This window comes from Zea mays, chromosome 9, assembly GCF_902167145.1.
Source record: "Zea mays cultivar B73 chromosome 9, Zm-B73-REFERENCE-NAM-5.0, whole genome shotgun sequence".
Classification (NCBI taxonomy): Eukaryota; Viridiplantae; Streptophyta; class Magnoliopsida; order Poales; family Poaceae; genus Zea; species Zea mays.
In genome coordinates this window covers 2098372-2123380 of record NC_050104.1, presented here as the reverse complement: position 1 = coordinate 2123380, position 25009 = coordinate 2098372, and the positions used below count along the sequence as shown (strand labels likewise).

The 25009-nt window shown below is 46.4% G+C and overlaps 1 pseudogene; it reads left to right on the top strand.

The window, feature by feature from the left end:
- Window positions 1-1072: 1072 nt before the first annotated feature.
- Window positions 1073-25009, top strand: part of LOC109942264 (uncharacterized) — a 45055-nt pseudogene continuing 21118 nt past the window's right edge.

Below are 25009 nucleotides of genomic sequence, written 5' to 3'. Positions count from 1 at the left end.
TGTAATTTGCATCACATTGTGGTTTATTATTAATTTGATCTATTTATTACTCTGGTTTGGTATTTACTTACATTTAGTAACTGCTAATAAAAATTGACCAACTTATTAAAAGCAATGCTCAGCTTTAACCATTATTTGTTGATCAGCCTTACACTTCACATGAACTCCAACCTTTGGTGAGTTCATGCACATTATTCCCACAACTTGTTGAGCTATGATCTTTTGTGAGCTCACTCTTGCGATATATAACCCCTCCCACACGTGAAGAGCAGGTGGTCCAAGAGGAGCCCTATAATGAGGAGTACGAGTTGATCTAGGTGGCGTCTCCCAGTCAGCTTGATGGCGGCAAGGAATAATATTTAAATTGTTTTATTGTTATTATTTATTTTGTAAGACTTCCGCTATGTAATAATGATACTTGTGATATTTATGTTTATACACTTTGTCATTATTTGTGATGTTATTATTTGGCGCACATATGAGACGCACTCGGCTTTATCCCTTAAATTCGGGTGTGACAGAAGTGGTAGAGAGGAAATGTTGGTTGTAGGACTAAACTTAGATAGACCTGGACAAAACCCTCATTTACTTACCTTACTCTGATTCTTTCTATACTTTTCTTGATCCTGTCTCACCTTCTAATGTTCTACTCTTATTACTCTTACCTTTTCTATTCTAAGACAAGGAGGATTTCACACTTTGGAATCCTACATTTAGGACCCTCTAAAGAGATAGGGGACCTAAGACAAAATTAAAATTATTTTCTCTACTTGAAGTAATTGGATGTTTGTTTTGATGGTAAATGGTTGATTTGCTTCTTTGATTGATTGAAATAGTATAGCAGGGCATTCTAGCATGTACCACCATAAGGTAATTAGTATGAGTAGGTGACACACTAATCTACCTAGTTAATAAAACCCCAAAAGATTATGCCTCACAATAACTTGTCTTATCTACAATTCTATCTTACCATGTATTTCTAACCCTGATGGTGAATACCAGGAAGGGAGACGGAATCGATCTACATGACAACCCCCACAACTGGAGGATTGTTAGACAATAGCAAGCAGAGATGAATCCTCCAAATCCTCCACCGGCTAGGACTGATCCAGTGGTTGCAGCCCAGATGCAGATGCTGCAACAAATGGCAAATACTATGATGGATATGCAAGCTCAGATGAGGCAGGAACGCCAAGAGATGCGCCAGGAGAGGCAAGGGATGTGGGAAGAAATGAGGCAAGAGAGAATGGTTCGACAGGAACTAGTACCAATGCCTCCACCACCACCAGTTCCACCCCGGGACAAGCACCGGGAGTTCATGAGCACCTCCTACATTCGCCAGCTCTCTAGATCCATTACATGCTGATGATTGGTTAAATTCAGTAGAGAAGATGTTAAATATTGCTCAATGCTCTGACTGAGAGAAGGTACTCTATACTTCTGGTCGTCTTAAAGGACCCGCTGCTGATTGGTGGGATTCTTACACTGCTGCCCATGATGTTGCTGATACTATCACCTGGGCAGAATTCACTACACAGTTCAGAAATTATCACATTCCTGCTGGACTGATGAAGATTAAGAAGAAGGAATTTCTGTCACTAAAATAGGGCAATATGTCAATTAGTGAATACCGTGACAAATTCATTCAGATATCACGGTATGCTCCAGATGAAGTTGCAGATGATGAGAGAAAGCAAGAACACTTCATGGAGGGACTCAATGGACCACGTCAGTATTCACTGGTTGCTCACACTTTCCCATCATTTCAGAGACTCTTAGACAAGCCTCTAGCTATTGAACATAAGCGTGTTCAACTGGGAGAAATAAAGAGGAAGGCCATTACTCAGGGGCAGGGGAGCAGCAGTATTCGTCCTTGCTATGTTCCGCCCCAAGGTACACCAGCTCATCCTTGAGGAGGACCGCGCCCGACTCAGTATGCACCTCAGGGGACTCCACAGACACTTGTCGGGCTGCCCCAACTAGCACCCCGACGAGACCCGCAGGACAGAGAACAAGCCCCACATGCTTCAAGTGTAGTCAGGTTGGGCACTATGCAAATGCTTGTCCGATGGGGAATCCCAACACACCCACTAAGAACAAGCAACAGACTCCCACCTCTGGCAAGGGATTCAGCATTGCTAGAGTCAACCAAGTCAGTGTCGAGGCTACTGCTGATGGAGCTGACATCGTTATCGGTATGTTTTACATTAATTCAATTCCTGCAGCCATATTATTTGATTCTGGAGCTACACATTCGTTTATTTCTACTCACTATGCCACCACCAATGAATTACCACTTCAAATTATACAAAAGCCACTGGTAGTAATTACCCATAAAGGGCATGTTGAAGCAAATTATATGACACACAAATTAACACTGACAATTATGGGAAGGGAATTCTGGTCTACACCTATATTATTAGAGGAATGCAGTATAGATCTAATACTTGGTATGTCCTGGTTAAGGAAAGCAAAGGCAGTTATACACCTAAGGGAACTATAGAACTCACCAGTTCCAAAGGTGAAAGATTTGAAGTTGAGATTACCATAACCGCCTCTACCAGACCCGCCATATATTTAGTTGATGGAAAATTTGTGGGAAGAAACATCCGAGTTGTTAGAGACTTTCCAGATGTCTTTCCTAAAGAGTTACCTAGAATGCCACCAGATTGGGAAGTTGAATTTGTCATTGATCTCTTACCTGGTACCGCTCCCATTTCAAAAAGGTCATATAGGATATCAGTGGAAGAATTAAAAGAACTTAAGAAACAATTAATGGAGTTGCAAGAAGCAGGGTACATTTTTCTGAGTTCCTCACCTTGGGTAGCACCGGTTCTGTTTGTACAGAAGAAGGATGGTTCACAAAGGATGTGTGTGGACTATATATCACTTAATGATGTCAAGATTAAGAACAAGTACCCTCTACCTTGTATTGAAGATTTATTTGATGAGATGAGAGGTGCTAGGGTGTTCTCTAAGATTGACCTCAGGTCGGGTTATCACCAAATGAAGATTAGGCCATCTGATATTCCCAAGATGGCTTTCTCTATCCGATATGGTCTATATGAGTTCACAGTCATGTCGTTTGGCTTAACTAATGCACCAGCCTACTTCATGAGTCTGATGAACAAGGTGTTCATGTAGTATCTTGATAGATTTGTTGTGGTATTCATTGATGACATTCTCATTTATTTCAAGAATGATAGTGATCATGAGGAACATCAACAGATGGTGCTACAGAAGCTACGAGATAATCAACTCTATGCCAAATTTAGCAAGTGTGAGTTCTGGCTTGATGAAGTACCATTCCTTGGACATATCATCTCTAAAGGTGGAATCGTAGTGGATCTAGCTAAAGTAACGGAGATAGTGGGTTGGAAGATACCAAAAACAGTCACTGAGGTTCGGAGTTTCCTGGGACTCGCGGGTTATTACCGGCATTTTATTGAGGGATTCTCCAAGATTGCGAAGCCTATGACCTCACTATTAGAGAAGAGGAAAGAGTTTAAGTGGACTCACGAATGCCAAGAGAGTTTCAACCAACTGAGGTTTAAGTTAATGTCACCCCCAGTGTTGATTATGTCAGATCTGCAGAAGGGATTTAACATGTATTGTGATGTGTGCCGCTAGGGCTTGGGATGTGTTCTTATGTAAGAAGGACATGTCATCGCCTACGCGTCTCGCCAGTTGAGAAAACATGAGTTGAAGTACCCCGCTCATGACTTATAACTGGCAGTCGTAGTGCATGCTCTCAAGATTTGGAAGCATTACGTTATGGGGACTAAGTGCCAAGTATACACTGATCACAAGAGCTTAAAGTATATCTTCACTCAGAAGGATCTCAACCTTAGGCAACGCTGTTGGTTGGAGCTCATCAAGGATTTTGACTTGGAGATTCACTATCATCCGGGCAAGGCTAATATGGTTGCAGATGCCTTGAGTTGGAAGAGCATGTTCATGTAGCTATTATAGCCCAATTACCTGATGAGTTAGCAGAAGATTTTGAGAAGCTCAATCTGAGGATAGGTGTTCATATTGAAGGAATGACCATAGAGGTGGAACCTACCTTAGAACAAGAAATACGAAAGGGTCAGATTGGTGATGTCAAAATTCAAGAGATCAAAGATCTGATAACAGAAGGCAGAGGCCCAGACTTTACGGAAGATGATAGCCACGATCTGGTTCAAGAATAGGATTTGTGTTCCTGAGATTGTCAGTCTTTGTGAAACCATATTGAAGGAAGCACATGACTCAGCTTACTCCATCCATCCGGGCAGTACCAAGATGTACCAGGATTTGAAGCAGAAGTATTAGTGGTATGGACTGAAAAGGGATGTTGCTGCACATGTGGCGGGTTGTGATGTTTGCCAGAGGGTAAAAGCTGAACATCAAAGGCATGCTAGTTTGTTGTACCCGCTTAAGATATCTGAGTGGAAATGGGAAGAAATTGGCATGGACATCATTGTAGGTCTACCCTGCACTCCTGCAGGGTATGACTCTATTTGGGTGATTGTGGACAGACTAACAAAAGTAGCTCACTTCATTCCTGTGAGAACTAATTACACGGGAGCCAAGCTAGCAGAGTTGTATATGGCTCGGATAGTTTGTCTACACGGATTGCCTAAGAAGATCATGTCAGACCGAGGATCACAGTTTACTTCTCAGTTTTGGCAGAAATTACATGAGTGCTTGGACACACTGTTGAATTTTAGCTCGGCCTACCATCCTCAAACTGATGGGCAGACCGAGAGAACCAACCAAGTACTGGAAGATATGTTAAGAGCATGTGCTCTTAAACATGGTGGCAGTTGGGATAAGAGTTTGCCCTATGCGGAGTTCTCTTACAATAATAGCTACCAGGCCAGTTTGAAAATGTCCCCATTTGAGGCTCTATATGGCAGAAAGTGCAGGACTCCTCTATATTGGGATCAAACTGGTGAAAGGCAGATCTTTGGGCCAAAAATTATACAAGAGGCAGAAGAACAAGTCCGGTTGATAAGGGAGAACTTGAGAACTGCGTAGTCAAGACAGAAAAGCTATGCAGATACTAGGAGACGACTATTAGAGTTTGAGGGTGATCACGTGTATTTGAAGGTGTCACCAATCCGGGGTATGAGGAGGTTTAAAGTTAAAGGGAAGTGGTCCCCTCGCTTTATTGGACCCTTCTTGATCCTAAAGCAAGTGGGGGAAGTTGCCTATCAACTGGAATTACCCGACCATCTTGCGGATGTACATGATGTCTTCGATGTGTCCCAACTGAAAAAGTGTCTCAAGGTACCCGAGAAGCAGTTACCTATGGAGGATCTTAGTGTTCAAGATGATCTGATTTATACAGAATACCCTATCAAGATCCTTGATACTTTGACTCGTGTCACAAGAAGTAAAGTGATCAAAATGTGCAAAGTGCAATGGAGTCACCATGGTGAAGATGAAGCTACTTGGGAAAGAGAAGAAGAGCTGTGAGTAGACTTTCCCCACCTCTTCCCTAGTCCTTCCTAATCTCGAGGACGAAATTCTTTTTAAGGGGGGTAGGATTTGTAATACCCAGTTTGGAAATAATAAGAAAAAGGGTTGATCTCATTAGGTGTTTTGTCTTCTACCCATTATAACTTGGGAATAACCATACTTAGAGTGAATAATTAGCTAAGGACACCAAAAGATAATTTATGCATCATGCTAAAGTTTATGTGTTTGTGCATTTAATACTAACAATATTAATATAATTATATGTTAAGACCTAAAATGGGGATTTAATATAATTTGTAAATTAGGAAATTTGAAATAACCTAGGAAAAGGAAAGAGAGAAATACTATACAAGACAAAATAAATTTATAAATAAATAGATTTATCCCATACTATGTTCAAATTGAACATTTAACATGAAGACAAATTTGCCAAAAAAAAATTGAATTTAAATTGAAATTTAAGTTTGAATTTGGAAAGAAAGAAAAGAAAATAAAAAATAAAAATAAAAATAAGAAAGAAAAAAAGGAAAACTGGCATTAGGCCCAATTCCCTGCCCGACCCACCTAACCACTCATACGCGCACCACAGCTATCCGATTGGCGCCAACACGTAGGGCCCACCGGTCAGCCGCACGCTCGCGCTCGCTCCTCACCCTTTCACTGGTATGCGGACCCACGTGCCAGCCTCAGTACGTGTGTGCGCCGTCGCTGCCTTGTGGGGCCTATGCATCAGTGCGCTCCCCTTCTCCGCAACGACTCGCGTGAGGATCGCCGCCATCGTCAAAAATCATCGGCGCCCTCCTCCCATCCCAAACCGAGACCCCACGGAATAAGTAGGAACACCCCCCCTGCGCCCCTTTCCTCCCCTCAACTGCCCTCTTGCGCGGGCGAACACTGAAACCAAATCACCGCCGCCAATGCCATGTCCAGGGTGGTGAAGGCACGCCACCGTCGACCGCGTGCTACGCTGTAGCCGTGACCTGGGGATACCGTCCAGGAGGTTCGCCTTGTTGTGCCACTCGTGCGCGACCACCTCGGGAGGGCGGAAACCAACCGTTCATTCCTCAATTGCTCGCTGACACCGAGGAACCCTGGGCTTTCCACCGTGTGTCGTGGTTGTGTCGCCTGAGTGTGATCCGCCGTACGGCCACCACCTTGTTACTCGCCACTTTTCCCTTTCTGTTTTGCACATAATCGCGTAGGGTTTAGAGCTCGCCAGCGCTCGTGCGGGATTCACCATCAATGGCGCCGACATGGTGGGTGTTCTCCATCACCGGTGATGTGTCGAGGGGGGAGAAGACCCGTCCGCCGTGGATCAATGGATGAACGGTTGTGATTAGAAGGTCTTTATACCCTTTCGTGGCCAGGTCCGTGCCATCCGATTCAAATCGTGTGTATGGGGGGCAATCTGAGTACTTTAAACTCTCGGGTCGTTGATCATAGATCCTTCGGTCATAAATGGGTACCGGTTCACATGATGGCTGATTTGATCCTGGCGGTCCGATGTAGATCTAGCGGCTCACAACAGAAAATACCCCTTCGGCCCAACCACTTTACTAAAGAGACCCTGGATTTATTCGCATTTAACCCGCAGTCCACCTCGGGTTAACCTAAGTCTTAGAACTTTTGCGCGATAGCCCCTATACTCTTTAGTAATTTTGTGCGCAGTCCAGAGCCATGAGAAAATGGGGAAAAGAAATATAGGAAATGATTTTTAATAAAAAAATAATTCCAGAATCTTGTTTAATCCCTAGAAAATTCATATTAGCTCCTTTTTAATCCATTCTAGTTGTATTAATTTTGTTTTAATATTGTCAATCATCTAGTAACTCTGTTTAGCCATGAAACTTAGATAAAATTATTCACTTGAGTTATTCCATACCAAGCACTTAATAACTTTGGAAATTCATAACTTGATAACCATAACTCCGAATTTAGTGATTCTTGTTCCTACGATCTCATTACGATGCGTAGAATATTATCACGCATTCTGTTCTATTGTTTGGTGTGATGTTAATTTCTGCTATCTTGTGCTTGTTTGTATTGTTGCAAGTAGACGAGCAAGCCACAGAGGATCCCGGTGTTCAGCAGGTGGAGACTGCTGAGCAGGAGCTCGTTGAAGGCAAGTTGTGCCCTTGATCACTTCTATTTACCCAATAATATTCCTTTTAATCATTATGATCTGCATAAGTTAATTTTGATGGGACCCAATAGGTTACCCTAGTTTGACTATCTTAATACCTTGTTTACCACTGAATTTTTGGGTAGTACCTGCTATTGCTTTATGTGGTTTTCGATATGGAGATACACACTATTCAAGATCATGCTTTTATTATCAAATTGTTATTGATTGTTCATGATAAGATCATATTGTTAATTGGAACATGGAGAACCACCCAGGAAAACAATGCTACCACAAGGGTGGTATGGGACACCCCTGGCTGACTAATTAGGAAAGCTAGTGGATGACTACCTTACCTGAAAGGGGCAAGGGCAGTAGGGGAGTGGTCAGTGTAGGGAGGTCTTTGGGTTGATTTTGCTACGATGGCGGTCAGGCGAGGGATCCCTGCATTGGAACTTCCTAGAAACTGTAGCGGGTTTTCTAAAGCTAGTGGAACTTTGTAAAGGCCTCATAGTGTTACCCTGCCTCGTTTCCTTAGTAGAGGTGTATGGGAAGTCGTGATCCCTTGGCAAATGGGTAACATGACTTGTGGGTAAAGATGCGCAACCTCTGCAGAGTGTAAAACTGGTATATCAGCCGTGCTCACGGTCATGGGCGGCTCGGACACTCACATGATTAATTTATGGAATTAAATTCAATTTGTCATTTGCATCACATTGTGGTTTATTATTAATTTGATCTATTTATTACTCTAATTTGGTATTTACTTACATTTAGTAACTGCTAATAAAAATTGACCAACTTATTAAAAGCAATGCTCAGCTTTAACCATTATTTGTTGATCAGCCTTACACTTCACATGAACTCCAACCTTTGGTGAGTTCATGCACATTATTCCCTACAACTTGTTGAGCTATGATCTTTTGTGAGCTCACTCTTGCGATATATAAACCCCTCCCACACGTGAAGAGCAGGTGGTCCAAGAGGGGCCCTATAATGAGGAGTACGAGTTGATCTAGGTGGTGTCTCCCAGTCAGCTTGATGGCGGCAAGGAATAATATTTAGTTCATTTTGTTGTTATTATTTATTTTGTAAGACTTCCGCTATGTAATAATGATACTTGTGACATTTATCTCTATACACTTTGTCATTACATTTGATGTTCTTATTTGGCGCACATATGAGACGCACTTCTACAAGATGGGATTCGACTGGAAACATACCTACAATCATGCCTGGCGTTTCTTGGACTGCTTCAGCCTCCAAATGGTTCAGTTTCCCATGGTTGTAGTGTGTCTGAACACGGTTGCCTGCTCCTGGCTGAGGCACATTCTGCTTTGCTGGGGCACTGGGGTCTGGTTGCTGCTGAGCTACCTTCTTTGGACAATGCATCGCCCAATGGCCTTGCTCTCCACAATGGAAGCATCCTCTGCCTCCTCCTTCCACTGGGGCTACTTGATTGCTCTGGTTGGTTGTTGGGGCAAGAAGACGAGGTGCCTGCTGATTCTGCCTCTGGAACTGACTTCCTCCTGTTTGACTGTTCTGGTGATAGTGCTGCTGATGTTGAGGGTACTGCCTCTAAAACTGTTGTTGAGGCAGGCGCTGATTCTGCTTGAACTGTTGAGGTGGGTTGTCTGAGAAAAAGGGGCGATTGCTGCTCCCAGGATGAGGTCCACCAATCTTGTGCTTGCAATTCTCCATCTCCTTGAGCTTCTTCTCTATCATGATTGCTCTGTCGATCAGGTGCTGAAATGAGGGGAAGGTATGGTTCATCAGCTGATAGTGCAGGGGATCGACTAAGCCTCTCAAGAAATGATACTGCCTCTTGGCATCTATGTTGACATCTTCGGGAGCATAGCGGGACAGCTGCAGAAACCTGTCTATGTACTCACTAACGGACATGGGCTGTTGCTTGAGCGCCAGAAATTCCTCTTTCTTTACTGTCATCAGACCGGCTGAAACATGATACTGACGGAAATTGTCTTTGAATTCTTTCCAAGTGATGGCATTGGGGTTGGCATGGGTGGCGAGGTAGGACTTCCACCAAGACTGAGCTGCTCCCCTCAACAAACGGGGACCATACAGAACCTTCTCTCTATCATCACACTGAGTGGTGTGCAACTTCCGTTCCACGGTACACAGCCAATCTTTAGCATCCATGGGGTCAATAGAGTGAGCAAACACTAGGGGATGACCTCTCATGAATTCAACATGCTTATCTCTGGGCATCTGAGGCATCTGCATTTGCATCTGAGGATGAGGTGGGGGCTGCTGTTGCACTTGCTGCATGGTGGCCAGAGTCTGAATAATCGCTTTGACTGCCTGGGTCTACATCAGAAACATCTGCTATATTGTCATCGAGGGCGGTGGTGGCAACTGCTGCTGAGGTGCCTCATCTTGCAGTGCCTACTGCTCCTTCTAAGCACGCCTCCCTCCTCTGCGCCTGTTGTCTGACACCTGCGGAAGGCAATCACACATCAGAACTGATCTTACAAATCTTGCAGCATAAGAAAAGAGTATAGAATTCTTCCACAACACTGAACAGATAAACATCTTCACTGACTTCCAACACAGGCAGACACATATCCTCAGATAAAGAGGAAAGTAGAAATAAAGAGGCTTCCCAACTAAATAACTAATTTTATTAACATTAACAGGTAAACCAAAATGCAGGGGGTACCCACACTCTGCGACAATCATTACAAAGATCCAAATCCATCATAGTTCATCATGACAAGCATAAAAACACAGGATAAGCAAACTACCCTGACTAACTAAGACTAACTGAGAATAAGACTAAGACTAAGACTTCTATTTTAAACATTAATTACAAGATCCAACACTGACGATCTATGGTCCTAAATTTATCCTAGTCCTGCAGTCGGGGTTGCCATAGACATGGCGCCCACGCCGAGGCGAGCGGTAAGTGTGCTGAGTCCCGAGGGGGCGGGAGAGCCATCCGCTAGGTGATGGCGCTCCGCGCGCTCAGCCCACAACTGGGCAATCTCGGCATGAGCCCTACACGACTCGTCTAAAGTGTGGTCCAGCTCCGTGTTTAGCACGACGGATAGGTTGACTGTGCTGCTCAACCTAAGATTGTCCTCACCAACAGGTGAGACAACCACGTCTCCTGTGCTGCTAGATGAACAGCGGGGGTAATACCTTAGGTCAAGACCATCGGCCACCCCACCGAGCATTGAGCAGTAGTGCGAAAGTGCACGCCGTGCGGCATCATACATGGTCGCCTCAGCTGAGCCCCGCTCAGAGATAAAATAATGCTCCGAGCAGACCTCCGCACCTCAGAGACTATCCTCCGGACGGCGCACCAAGAAAGTCGCCTCCCAGCAGTCTGGGTATGCCCCGTGACTATGCTGGAAGACAACACAGTGATACTTGATGGACCAAGTGCGCCGGTCAAGTGCCTGACGCAGAAAGGTGTCGAGCGCATCGTGGAAGTGACACCCGCGAGCGGCGTCACGAGGGTTGAGTCGAGCAACCCATCCCTCCGGCTCCTGCTCCTCTGAAAGGTCGATGTTGGGGGCCTTCGTTCTCCGAAGGTCCTCAAAAATGTGATTTAACAATATTTTCCGAGTGTGACATATAAACAGGTACCTTCGGACTCGGGTCAAAAGCATATATAGTACGGAAAGCATGACCGGGACGAAGGTCGAGTCAATCCCGAAGCTATGTGCAAGAAAGCTTCGGCTAAATGGTGGAAAAAGGAACCGACTTAAAGGGGAAAAGGCTATCTAGTCCTCATAGAATTGTACATGAGTTAATAACAAATGTAAAGGGCATGAATGTAATTTCTCACAGGCTGCGTCTTGTGCCTATAAATAGATGAACAGTACCCCCATACTGTTCACGCTGATTTGGCATTTGCTTTTGCGTCACGCTCGTACCTTTGTTTTCTGTCAAGCTGAAGGTACCAAATGTTATTCAATACTGTCCTTATGTTAACTTACAATTATATACTGAGAAATATATATGATAATGTTATTGTTTACATTGTTTCTTATGCTTTACATGCTCCATTCGTTGCTAATATTAATACATATATGTACGATGAGATGACGAAGGTATGTCCTTCATGACCTTCGTCCAAAGATCACTATCCTTGGGGAAATAATGCTTCGAAGGACGAAGGGCATTAACAAATAACTTGTTTTGGTGTTGTCTTTTTCTCAATTTATAGCATTTGAGAGCAAGTCCCCAACATTGGCGCCCACCTCCGGTGAACCCTTTTCGACCACCTTCGGCAAGCACTGACCTTCACCATGCCACCGAAGAATGCTTCAGCGACAGGGGCTGCCGCACTGCAGCCACTAGACCCGAACCAGGAGACCCTTTCTCTTCGAGAGGCCCGAAGCCAGAAGAGGAAGGCCACTAGTCCAACACTCCAGGAGGAGGAGTTGGACCAAGAAATCAGAAACATAGAGATAATCCACCAGCAAGTGCAAAGGAAGAAGGAGAAGATGGCCCGACTGGCTGATCTTCAGAGGTAGATCGACAAAGCCACCGAAGAAGTACGCCATCTTGTTCAAGACAAACAAGATCGAAGGCCCCACCACAGGGAGCTTCATCAAGAAGGCTTGTTCAACAACGATGGATGGTATGATGATTTTAATCATGATACCTTTACTTTTGATGATGCTTCTCCCTTGGCAGCAGAACTGCAGGCTATCCCATGGCCCCCATCATACAAGCCACCTCAGCTTCCCATGTATGATGGGCATTCAGACCCGAAGCAGTTTTTGATGAGTTATGAAGCAACTATATCTTCATATGGAGGCAATGCAGCTGTCATGGCCAAGTCCTTCGTCATGGCAGTTCGGAATGTGGCCCAAACATGGTATTCTTCTCTTCAGCCAGGGACCATTACTTCGTGGTAGAAGCTCAAGGATATGCTGGTGACAAGTTTCCAAGGCTTCCAGACGAAGCCGGTCACAGCTCAGGCCTTGTTTTAGTGCACGCAAGATCATGAGGAGTACCTCCAGGCATATGTCCGAAGGTTCTTGCGTCTCAGAGCACAAGCGCCTACAGTGCCTAATGAAATTTTTGTTGAAGCCATGATTAAGGGGCTTCGTCCAGGACCTACTGCTCAGTATTTCGCTAGAAAGCCTCCACATACTTTGGAGAAGCTGCTTCAGAAGATGGATGAGTACATCCAGGCCGACAATGACTTCCGCCAAAGAAGGGAGGAAGCATATAGGTTCTCTGAAATGACCAAGGGCTTCGGAGGAAGAATCCACCCGAGGCATGTCAGGTCCATTCACAACTCCATCCAGAATGATGACAGAGGAAGTCAACAGCAGAGATCGCAGTATTCTTCGCAAGCTTCGGGACAGCAACAAAGCTCTTTCCGGCCGCCAGCTCCAAGAGGTAGAGGCGCCAGAGGTTTCGGAGGAAGATATGGGGACCAGCCCAGGAAAATCTACTGCCTATTTTGTGGAGAAGACAAGGGCCACAATACAAGAACGTGTCAAATCACCATCCAAAAGCAAAAAGAAATTGCAGAAGCCGAAGCCTAGAAAAATCAGCCGAAGCAGGTCCTGCACACTACTTCGTGTCATTCACCCTACATACCAGAATATGTGGGTAATCATCTCGCAGCTTCTGTTGCTTCGGCTAGTCAGCCACAAGTTTCTTGGCCACAGCTTCCTCCTCCACCGCCACTACAGCCTGCCTACTCATGAGGTCAGTAGCCAGAAGGGAGCCAACAGACCTATCAACAGCGAGATTTCAGGGAGGGGTCCGAAGCTCGCACAGTTAACAGCACTGTGCCAGAATCAAAACACATATATTGAGAGATATCCTACATTTGGCACAGTTTTACATTCACTGTCGTTTTCTTTTTAATAAGGAACAATCAATGTAAACCTAGTTTTCTTGCTATTTTTTAAACTTTTTGTACTAGCTTCGTTTATGTCAAAATGAAATATACCTTCGTCACAGACTCACGAAGAATGTCGAAGCTACAAAGAGGTATTCCTTCGGGAATGCAGTGCTAAAATCGCACTAAAAGTTTCACTGAAGCTACAAAAAGTCGTTTTTAAAGAACGCAGCGTAAGTTTGCCGATGCTTCGAAAAGCCGTTCCTAAGGGAGCGCAGCGTAAGTTTTCTGCTCAAAAGTCGTTCCTTAGGGAATGCAGAGCCAAATACCACCGAAATATAAGGCGAAGCGCAAAAAGTCAACGCGAATACCGCTGAAATAGAAGGCGAAGAAGTTCAAAAGACGTTCCTTAGGGAATGCAGAACTTACACCGAAAAATAAACGATGCAGCCGAAAAGTAAACGACAAAGAGATTTCAGTCATTCCTTAGGGAATGAAGGTTGTGGAAGAAGCTTCAGATGTGTGTGTTTGGGCATTCATTTGCACGATACATTAGCATCATTCATTTTATCATATCGCATAGCATCACATCATACATCATATCACAACAATGGTATCAATTGAAAACAAGGCCGATCTTCGGGCAATGCTTTACAAAGTAAGCTGAGAATCACAGCTTCATCAGTTCTGATGCGAAAAAAGGGATCTATTGTTTACGAAGTATTGATGTTTTACAAAGTATCGATGATTTTTACGAAGCGTAAAAGCTCTTCTTTACGAAGCATGAAAAGAAGGGAAGGTGTTTTTTCGCCGCAGGCTAAAAACGGTATGTACAAGAAGTTTCATGCATCGCAAAGAACTGAATTACAAACCACTCATATATTACATTCAAATCTATAAGCACTGAATATTACAAACATAGTTTAGCAAATATTACATCAATATTCTAGAAAATGTTTTTACAATAGCTACTCTTCTTCCTTCAGAATTTTTCTGCAGCTTCGGTTAGCAGCTTCATAACAACTTCATCTACAATAGCTTCAGCCATATTAATAATTACTATTGTCTTCTTTGTCTCTGGGTCGGCCAGTGGGTCGAATGGTTCTGGGGGAGGAGATAGTTCAGCTGCAGTAGAAGATATAACTTAGTTCGAAGTTACAAAAATACACAACAAAGTTAGAAGTCATTAAGATATACCTATCCGTCTTTCAAGTTCCACGGCTTTTTCAGCCGCTTTTGTTGCCTCTCGAGCGTCATGAATATCTTTTTCGCTCTTCTTCATTATTTCATGGGCCATCCCTCGACCGCCATTTTCCCAGATATCAGTAAAAAAATTTCCGCCTATTGAACTTGCTTCGGCCGAGGGGTCCTTCGTATCGTTAATAGAGAAGCCAGCTTCAGCCCGGGCCAAAGTTTTAACATGTTCGCTGTAACATCCCAAAGTCCCAACCCAGGTTTGAAACCCTAACCCCCCTAATCTCCCCCCCCCCTTGGTTTTATTCTTCTCTCTAACCCTACCCCTAGGTCACCCAATCATTTGCATATACTTAAAATGATTTGAAGCACTTCACATAGACCACATTTATCACCAAGTTCATTTAGAGAATTTTTGTTAAGAGGAAAAGAAACAAAATGTCACAAAAGTAGAAAAGAAAAAGGAAAGAATTAGAAAAAGAAAAGAAAAAGGAATTTCCTCTCCCCTCTCGCGGCTGGGTCGACTTCCAGCCCAACTCACGCGCGCCCGCCTCCCTCCCCTCTCTTTCCGGCCCAGGCGGCCCACACCGCGCGCCACTTCCGCCCGCTGACAGCCCGACCCCGCCCGTCAGCGCCCCGCCCCTCTCTCTCGCGCGCGGCCCTCTCTCACTGGCAGCCCGACCCCACCTGTCAGCTCCTTCTCCCTCGCCCATCCCTCCCCGGCGCGATCGCCGCCGAGCACCCCTCGCCTCGTCGCCTCGCCATTAATGCTCGCCAGCCCCTCCGCGACAACCCCGCCACTGTGCCCGAGCCGTCCCCTCATCCTCAGCCTGCCCGAGCCGTCTCGTCGCCGTTTGCTCCATGCCCGCCATCATGGAAGCTCGTCGGAGCTCGCCGTCCCCTCCATCCCTCTCCCCCTCCCGGGCGCCTATAAAAGGGACAGCCGAGCCCGAGCACTCCACACCAGCCCCAGCCTCCTCCTCCACACCTCCCCGAGCTCAATCGAGCTAGCAGCGCCGCCGTGCTTCCCTCCACCGCTCCGGTAAGCTTCCCTCTCCCTCCCTGGCGACCTTCCGTTCAATCAAATAGTGCCAAGAGTTCCGCCACACTTCCACGTTCATGACACGCCACCTTCCCCACTCTATCTCGGCCGGAAAACTCACCGGCGGCTTCGCCGTCGCGGAAGCCCGCCACCGTGCCGCGGACCGGCCGCCCTAGGCCCCCACAGGCGAAATTAGCCCCGCCCCTGTGATCCTCATCTACCACTCATGCTCCGCCACCGCCTCCCTGTCGCAAAACCGGACCGACGGCGGAGAACCGCCGCGGATCCTCACCGCCGGTCGGCCCCGGTCGAGCCCCTTCCCCCCTCCGTTGTCGCCAACGCCGTCAGCCCCCTCCTCTCTCGCTGGCTGGTGGGCCCGCGCCTCCACGCCGTCCCCCGCCGTCTCCCCCGCACAGCTGGGCCAGCTGGGCCGCCAGCCTCGCCCGCGCAAGCGCCCGCGCCCATGTGGGCCAAAATCCCCCCCCCCCCCGGTCCACAAGGAAAGGAAATTTTTTTTCTTTTTCTTTTCCCATTTCTTTATCCCATTTTCCCATATATACTTATATGCTGATATTTTATGCAGCAAAAATAATAAAGTATAACAATTTGCACACTCCACAAAAGTCACCATGTTTGATGTATTGTTTTTGGCTATGTTTTAATTAGTGGAAGAGGGATCCGATCCTCCGGAACTCTTAGCTCCGGAAGAAGGGCAGGAACCCGACCCCTCCGAGATTAACCTTTTGTGCCAGGAAAGCTTCGACGAAGGCAAGTCCATCCTTCCCTTGATGCATTATTTACCTATTTCTCTCTACCACTGCCTATGCCTGGATTATGGGATGGGAATCGAATTGCATGGTAAGCATGAGAGAGCCCGCATTAACTATTATTTCGATTAAAGATATGGGACAAGTAAAAAGGGGTATAAGTGAAATGTTTTCCCAAAAGAGTGCGATGATGGGTACTCACCCTCATCACCTAGTGAAGTGGGATGATCAGGGACTCCCTGGTTTAGGGGAGGGCCTAAGGTGTTGGCTCAGCTGGTTTAGGCGTGAGCAGAAGGATCGTCCTCTCATATAAGGACCGGTTTGTCATCTTTCATTACCTGTACTCCCAAAAAGTACAACCACTCGAGGCTGTGTGGGCAGCCACTCAATCTGAACTCGTACGGTCCCACCCCAGGGTTATGAAGGCTGGGGTAGCACTGGGAGGATAAGGAAGGGGAATGTTTTGTCCGGTTTGGACATAGTGGTGGCATGACTCCTTCCGGTATAACCATTAAGGTTCGGACGTACAAGGAAGGAAATAGTTTCGGATTCGGGTCTCATTGGCCATGAGATCGCAGAGCCGGACTAGTGGGTAAAGTGTACCCCTCTGCGCAGAGTCTAAACCTATTCGAATAGTCCGTGTCCACTGGTATGGATGAGTCTGGTATGGTATGACAATTAGTGTTTTCTACTACAACTGGGAACAGGGAAATGTGTGTGTATGTTCTGGAAAGAAAGTAGTACCATGGGAGCGGGAAGCTCAGTGGTAGTCAAGCAAGTGTTACTTCTATTGTTTTGGGAAAACCCTAACTATTGAGTACTGCCTTTCTCTGAAAAAGTATGAGTGACTTCAACTCCACCACAATAAGCATGTACAATATAGGTCACTTTCTCTTTACGGGAGTCGGGTGGGCTTGCGGAATACCTAGTGTATTCACCCAGATTTATTTATGTTTTTCAGCAGCTGAAGACTTCTTTTCTGCTATGCTTGATTGATGGGGCTGTGTCTTCACCCAGTTCTGCCTGTGGCCTGGGCTATTTTATCTTCCACTGCGCTTTATTTTGTTTCGGCTCACTTTCGAGCTTGTATCCCCGGTATTGTAATAACATTATTCAGACTCTGTAACTATTTGAAGTAATGAATGTGATTACTAGCCTCCTGGGACTAGTAATTGTATCACATTTGAGTCCCAAAGGATCGGGACGCTTCAGGTGGTATCAGAGCCTATAGGACTGGCCGTAGACCACAGCCCTGACCTTAAAAGTTGCCTTAACAAGAAAACACCTCTTACCTCCAAGAAACACTCTTTCCCCTTTTCCCCGATATTAATAGACCTTTCTTTTCGTCTACCAGATGGAAACCCCCTGGGTGATTAGGACTTCCTATTGCTCAGAGGAGGAAGGCTTTCCTCACCTTCTTCGAAGCTGCGCACTGCGCTTGGGGATCCGCAAGAAGCCCGAATACGTCTGGAAAGAGTACCGTGAAAATGGAATGGAAAAGTGCTCTATGGCGGTCTACTTGGGAGAAAGCCGAAACTACCCAAACCACCCTCCTTTCCAAATTACCTTCATCGGGCACCGCTTCCCAGACACATGCCAGAGTGTTGCTCGAAAAGCCCTCAAACAACTGTGCCAAAACTATGGCCGAGAGATCTTTGAGACTCCCCTCCGATATTTCCCACCCAGCAACAAAAACGCCCCAACCTGGAAGAAAAGACTCCAGGCTCTGTCAGGAGGAGATCCCATAGAAGATGATCCCACTATCGTCTACATGGCCGGATACCTCCACACCCTCGACAACCACTACGATGAGCTCTCCTCCCATTGTACCCACCTAAACTCCCGAGTGGAAAGCCTAGAGCAGCAAGTCAAAGAGCTTACGCAAGAGAAGGCATCTCTCCAGGAGAGTCTCAGCATAGTGGAAGGCGAGGAAGCCAACACCCGTGAGGCCTATCGGACCTTGAAGAAAGACTTTGACAAGAAGCTGAAGGCACTCGCCCCCAAAAAGAAGATCCAGAAGAAGACCACTAACCAAGGATGCCAGACAGAGAAGAAGAAGAAGAAGGCCCCTCTAGCCCTACCTCCCCCCAGAATCGATGACTGGTCCGACGAAGAAGATGTATCCCTAGCCAGCCTCGATGATCTTCTCAAGGCATTTGGGGACACCTTAGACAAGGAACTCGCTAGCACCTCGAAGAACGCCCTCGTGTAGTTTTCCTCTGTAGTAGTCTTATGCTTGTAATGTGATGGTGTAATGAATAAAATAACTTGGTTGAGAACAATTTGCATGTGCATAATAGTGACTCTCTTCCCTGGCAGATGGCTTCGGATAAAACCACGCCTACCGCCTCAGGGATTGGAGCAGGTTTCCCCCGAAGAGCTGAAGGGGAAGTCGTTAGAGAGGAAAGTGAAACCCACCTCCCCGCACCTCCACCCCTACCCTTAGACCTAGCCCAAGTTCTAGCCAATCAGACCCGACTCATCGAGGTCCTCACTCGAAATCTGGATAATCAGCGGCCAAATGGTGGAAGACCGCAAGACAGAATGGGGGACTTCCTGAGACTCAAACCTCCCACGTTCGCCGGATCAAGCAACCCCCTCGATGCAGACGATTGGATGCGAACGATCAAAAGGAAGCTAGAAGCCATTGGTTGCCCAGAAAATTAGCGTGTTCAACTGGCTGCCCACCAACTCTCTGGGATGGCCTTAGCCTGGTGGGACACCTTCAACGTCACCATCAGAGATGCTACCTGGGCGGAATTTGAAGCAGCTTTCCGGGAGCACCATGTGCCCCAAGGATTGGTACAGCTTAAGGAGGACGAGTTCCGAGAATTGACTCAAGACGGAAGATCTGTCAGCGAATATGTGCACAAGTTCACGGAGTTAGCCCGCTACGCGCCAGATGATGTCAATACTGAGAGCAAGAAGATGGCCTGTTTCCTCAAGGGACTCAGGCCAGAACTCAAGACAATTCTGGCTAGCCAAGACTTCCTCAACTTCTCTCACCTTTCCAACAAGGCCATGCAAGTTGAAAGAGCTAAGGAGGAAGAAAAAGGACACCTCAAAAGGAAGTTCCAGGTTCTCCGGGCACAACAGCAGGACCGGCACCAGAAGACTCGATCATTTGGGTTTCCACCCAAGGGGCCCAACTTCAGTAGGCCAGCTGGACCCACTCCGTCACGATTCAGCCAGCAGAGTCAGAGCTCTTTCCATTCTCCCTCGGTGGCAAGCAACCAACCTCCGGCTAATGCATGTTGGCACTGCGGTGATCCAAGTCACTTCAAGAACAACTGTCCGCAGCTGAAGCTGCAGGGACCCGCCTACTCCAACTCGGTGAATGGCCCGAAGAATACCTCGGCACCCGCCCCCAAGGCGCCCTCCGCCGTCAGCCAGCAGAACAAGACTCTGTACCAAGGAAGGGCACGTGTAAATCACGTCGATGCCCAGGAAGCTCAGTAGGCTCCGGGAGTAGTACTCGGTGAGTTCCTTGTTGAATTTACTCCCGCTACCGTACTTTTCGATTCTGGAGCATCCCACTCTTTCATAGCCACTAGCTTTGTGGAAAAATATGGCATTCCCTCTACTCCCCTAGAGATTCCTTTGGTCACCCGAACCCCAGGGTCCGACCTCCTATGCCAGCTAAAATGTTCCCAAGTCAGAATCCTTTTAAGTGGGGTAGTGTTCCTGGCAGACTTAACCGTCTTGCCATCCAAGGGAATTGATGTAATCCTAGGGATGGATTGGCTAACTAAACACAAAGGCATCATCAGTTGCGCAGACAAGACAGTCCTCCTCACCGACCAGCAGGGAAAGTCAGTCTCTTACCAGGCACAGCTACCCGCCAGTGACCCAATGATGTTCAGTATAACAATGGAAAGTATATCAGTAGTAGAAGAATTCATGGATGTGTTTCCCGAAGAATTGCCAGGAATGCCGCCAGAAAGAGAAGTGGAGTTCTACATAGATCTGATTCCTGGAACAACACCCATCGCAAAGAGACCATACCGCATGGCTCCAACCGAGTTAGCAGAACTGAAGCTTCAAATCTCAGATCTTCAGCAAAAAGGGTACATTCGTCCCAGCTCATCACCTTGGGGAGCACCAGTCCTGTTTGTCTCCAAGAAGGATGGAAGCATGAGAATGTGCATTGATTACCGGTCGTTAAATGAAGTTACCATCAAGAACAAGTACCCACTTCCTCGGATCGACGACCTCTTCGATCAGCTTCAAGGAGCCAAGTACTTCTCCAAGATAGACCTAAGGTCTGGTTACCACCAATTGAGGATCAAGGAAGCGGATATCCAAAAGACTGCATTTGTCACCCGGTACGGGCAATATGAATTCACGGTAATGTCGTTCGGACTGACAAACACACCCGCCTTTTTCATGAACCTCATGAATAAAGTGTTTATGGAAGAGCTAGATAAGTTTGTCGTAGTCTTCATCGACGACATCCTTATTTACTCCAAGAACCGCGAAGACCATAAGCGTCACCTTCGGATCGTCCTTGGAAAACTCAGAGCACACCAACTTTCTGCCAAACTCAGTAAATGTGAATTCTGGTTGGAAAAGATAGCCTTCCTTGGGCATATCTTAACCGCAGAAGGAATAGAAGTGGACCCTTCCAAAGTAGAAGCAGTGTCAAAATGGAGGCAACCAACCAACGTCAGTGAAGTTCGAAGCTTCCTAGGAATGGCAGGGTATTACCGCCGCTTCATCAAAGGATTCTCCAGCATCGCAAGGCCAATGACAGAACTTCTCAAGAAAGACCATAAATTTATGTGGACCCCAAAATGTGAAGAAAGTTTCCAAATCATAAAGGAAAAACTTACAACGGCACCCGTTCTATCACTGCCAGATATTCATCAAGATTTTGTCGTCTTCTGTGATGCCTCGAGGCAAGGCTTAGGGTGTGTGCTAATGCAGAACGAGAAAGTCATCGCTTACGCATCACGCCTACTCAAGCCGCACAAGCAGAATTACCCCACCCATGATCTGGAATTGGCAGCCATAGTGCATGCCTTGAAGATATGGAGGCATTACCTAATCGGAAACAAATGCCACATTTTCACCGATCACAAGAGTCTGAGGTACATATTCACTCAACCTGATCTCAACCTCCGTCAGCGAAGATGGTTAGAGCTAATCAAGGATTATGACCTCGAAATTCACTATCACCTCGGGAAGGCCAATGTGGTAGCCGACGCTCTCAGTCGAAAGCCATTCGGAATAAAAGGGACCAACTTTCTAGAAGACTGGAAGGAAGAATCAGCACAACTAAATGCATGTCTGGGAAACAACGACAGTCTCGAAGTCAAGCCAATGCTAGAAGACCTCATCTGCAAGGCTCAACATCTAGACCCAGAGACAGCAAGGCTTGTGGAGAAAGCCCGCAAGGAACAACTCCCGGACCTCAGGACAGATGACCAAGGAGTCCTTTGGTTCAAACACCGTCTGTGTGTACCAAAAGGGGAGGCCCGAGAAGTCCTACTCAAGGAAGCTCACGACTCGGCCTACTCCATCCACCCCGGAACTACCAAGATGTACCTGGACCTCAAGACCAGATACTGGTGGAAGGGGATGAAGAAAGAAATAGCTCAGTATGTGGCCCGATGTGACATCTGCCAACGGACGAAGGCCGAACACCAAAAACCTGCTGGCCTATTACAACCCCTCCCGATACCTGAATGGAAGTGGGAAGAAATAGGCATGGACTTCGTAACCGGACTACCCCGGACGCAGAAAGGGAATGACTCCATCTGGGTAATAATAGATCGCCTCACCAAGGTAGCCCATTACATTCCAGTGAAAACTACCTTTGGAGGAGCCACCCTTGCCCGAATTTACCTCAAGGAGATAGTCAGACTCCATGGCATCCCAAGGAAGATAGTATCAGACAGAGGAACCCAGTTCACATCCAAATTCTGGACAAGCCTTCAGAAAGCTATGGGCACCAAGCTAAATTTCAGTACCGCTTATCACCCTCAGACAGATGGGCAGACAGAGAGAGTCAACAAAGTCCTTGAAGATCTCTTAAGAGCATGTGTGTTAGCTTTTGATAGAAGTTGGGAGTCCAGTCTACCCTACGCAGAGTTCTCCTACAACAATAGCTATCAGTCCAGCATCAAGATGTCACCATTCGAAGCACTGTATGGACGAAAATGCCAGACCCCTCTCATGTGGTCCAACGTGGGGGAAAAAGCACTAGAAGGACCTGCCTTTGTCAAGGAGGCAGAGGAGAAAGTTGCACTGATCCGCAGAAGGTTGCTTGAAGCTCAGAGTCGACAGAAGAGTTACGCAGACAACAGGCGGAGGGAACTCCGATTTGAGGAAGGAGACTTCGTCTACCTTAAGGTTTCTCCAATGCGTGGTGTCAGGAGGTTCCAAGTCAAAGGGAAGCTAGCCCCATGTTTTGTAGGTCCCTATCCCATCATTGGCAAGGTAGGACCCGCCGCATACCGCCTGGAACTACCAGAATCCATGTCCGACATCCACAATGTGTTCCACGTGTCCCAGCTCCGCAAATGCCTGCAAGCACCAGAAAGTCACCTCGAGGAAGAGATAGTGCAGATTCAGAAAGACCTTCAATATCGTGAGAAACCAGTGAAGATTCTTGATTCAGCAGTCAGAAAGACCCGCACCTCAGAAGTAAAGCTCTGTAAAGTTCAGTGGAGCAGAAAAGGAGAAGAGGAAGCCACCTGGGAGAGTGAGGACTTCTTGAGGAGGGAATACCCTTACCTTTTCCCAAATCCAGTCTAAATCTCGAGGGCGAGATTCCTTTAAGTGGGGTAGGTTTGTAACATCCCAAAATCCCAACCCAGGTTTGAAACCCTAACCCCCCTAATCTCCCCCCTTGGTTTTATTCTTCTCCCTAACCCTACCCCTAGGTCACCCAATCATTTGCATATACTTAAAATGATTTGAAGCACTTCACATAGACCACATTTATCACCAAGTTCATTTAGAGAATTTTTGTTAAGAGGAAAAGTGTCACACCCGGTTTTAAAAAGGCAAACCGAATGCGAACCATGTACGTGCCAGGATCAGTTATTCACGTACACAGCAGTTACATAATATGGACATCATCACACAGTGCTCAAAATAGTATTAATAAGGGGAAATAATCGATTACATCATACGTCTGAGACGTCCATATAGTTCTTACAATAAATCAAAGTGCGGAAAAGAAACGTAGATAACGCGGCCTTCACAGGCAGCCGACTGGGGGTTGCCGCTAACCCACACCTAGAACTCGTCGTAATCTTGGAACTCCTGGAAGTCTCCTTCCACAGCTTCATCTTCGCCTGAGCAGTGGTTGCAATGCTGACAACCTGGGGGGGGTTTGGTGTGTAGAGCAAGGGTGAGTACACATCAACATACTCAGCAAGTATCCTGTTTGGCTGTAGTGGACTAGCTTTATGTGGGGATAAGTCAAGCAGTTGCTTTTAGTTGGTCAGGTTATTACTTACTAGTAGAAAGCCAAGTTTTAGCATTAACCCAAGTTATTAACCCAATGTATCCTTTCCAAACGGAAAGAATACCACTTACCAGCACCATAACCATAACCAGAACCATCAATCTCATAACCACCTGTACCACAATGTCTCTGATCAAGTACCACTAATCATTGGAGCTCCCTTGGCCGCTCATAACCGCGAGCACGGCTGATATATCAGTTTCATAACACTCTGCAGAGGTTGTGCACTTTACCCACAAGCCGTGATTCCCATTCTGCCCGGAGATCATGACTCTCCATTGATCACTACCAAGGTGATCCAGCAGGGCATCACTACGAAGCCTTTACAAAGATTCCCCGGGGCTGTAGCCACCCGTTAGGTTTCCTAAATGCACCGCACTCCTCCCCAAGGGGCGAACCCAAACTTGGCAGAGCGAGCCGCATACACCGAGCCCCATTGACGGCACGACGGCTAAGTGAACTACACCCCGGATCCTCTAATTATTCAGCTAAGGGCACCCCATTCCACCCTCATGGTTGCACTGTTTTCCCGGGCGGTCATCCATAGAACAGGTCCTTACGGAGAGGCACTCGAGAAACCGCTCGAGTCCCCTTGAAAACCACAAGTATATCATAAAGAAGAACGGGAAAACAGCGTATCATAGATAATCACATCATGTTCATTGATTAGAGTTGAGCAATAGCATCAGACTAAGTAGTAATAATCCGACCCAAATAGGTAAACAAGGACATGGATAACAAAAGCTAGTCAATCCTTAGGTATAAATGTGTAATGCGGGGGGGTGAATTAAAGAATGAATAGGACATAGATAGGTCAAAGGACACTTGCCTCCACCAAACGACTGCTGCTCAGGGGCTTCTCCTGCGAATTCCTCGGGCTCTTCGACCGGATCGTTCTCTATGCGAGCGCAAACATACATACATACATCCACATATTTAATACAAAAGAACAGTACACCATACAAGATAACAAATAAAGCGAATATGCATCAAGTATGACATTCGATAACGCATTTGTTATGGTTAGAAAGAAACGGGAAAGGTCTCGCAGGGGGTTAAATCTTATGCGCTAACGATCAATTACCATTGGTTTTTAACAAAATAATTC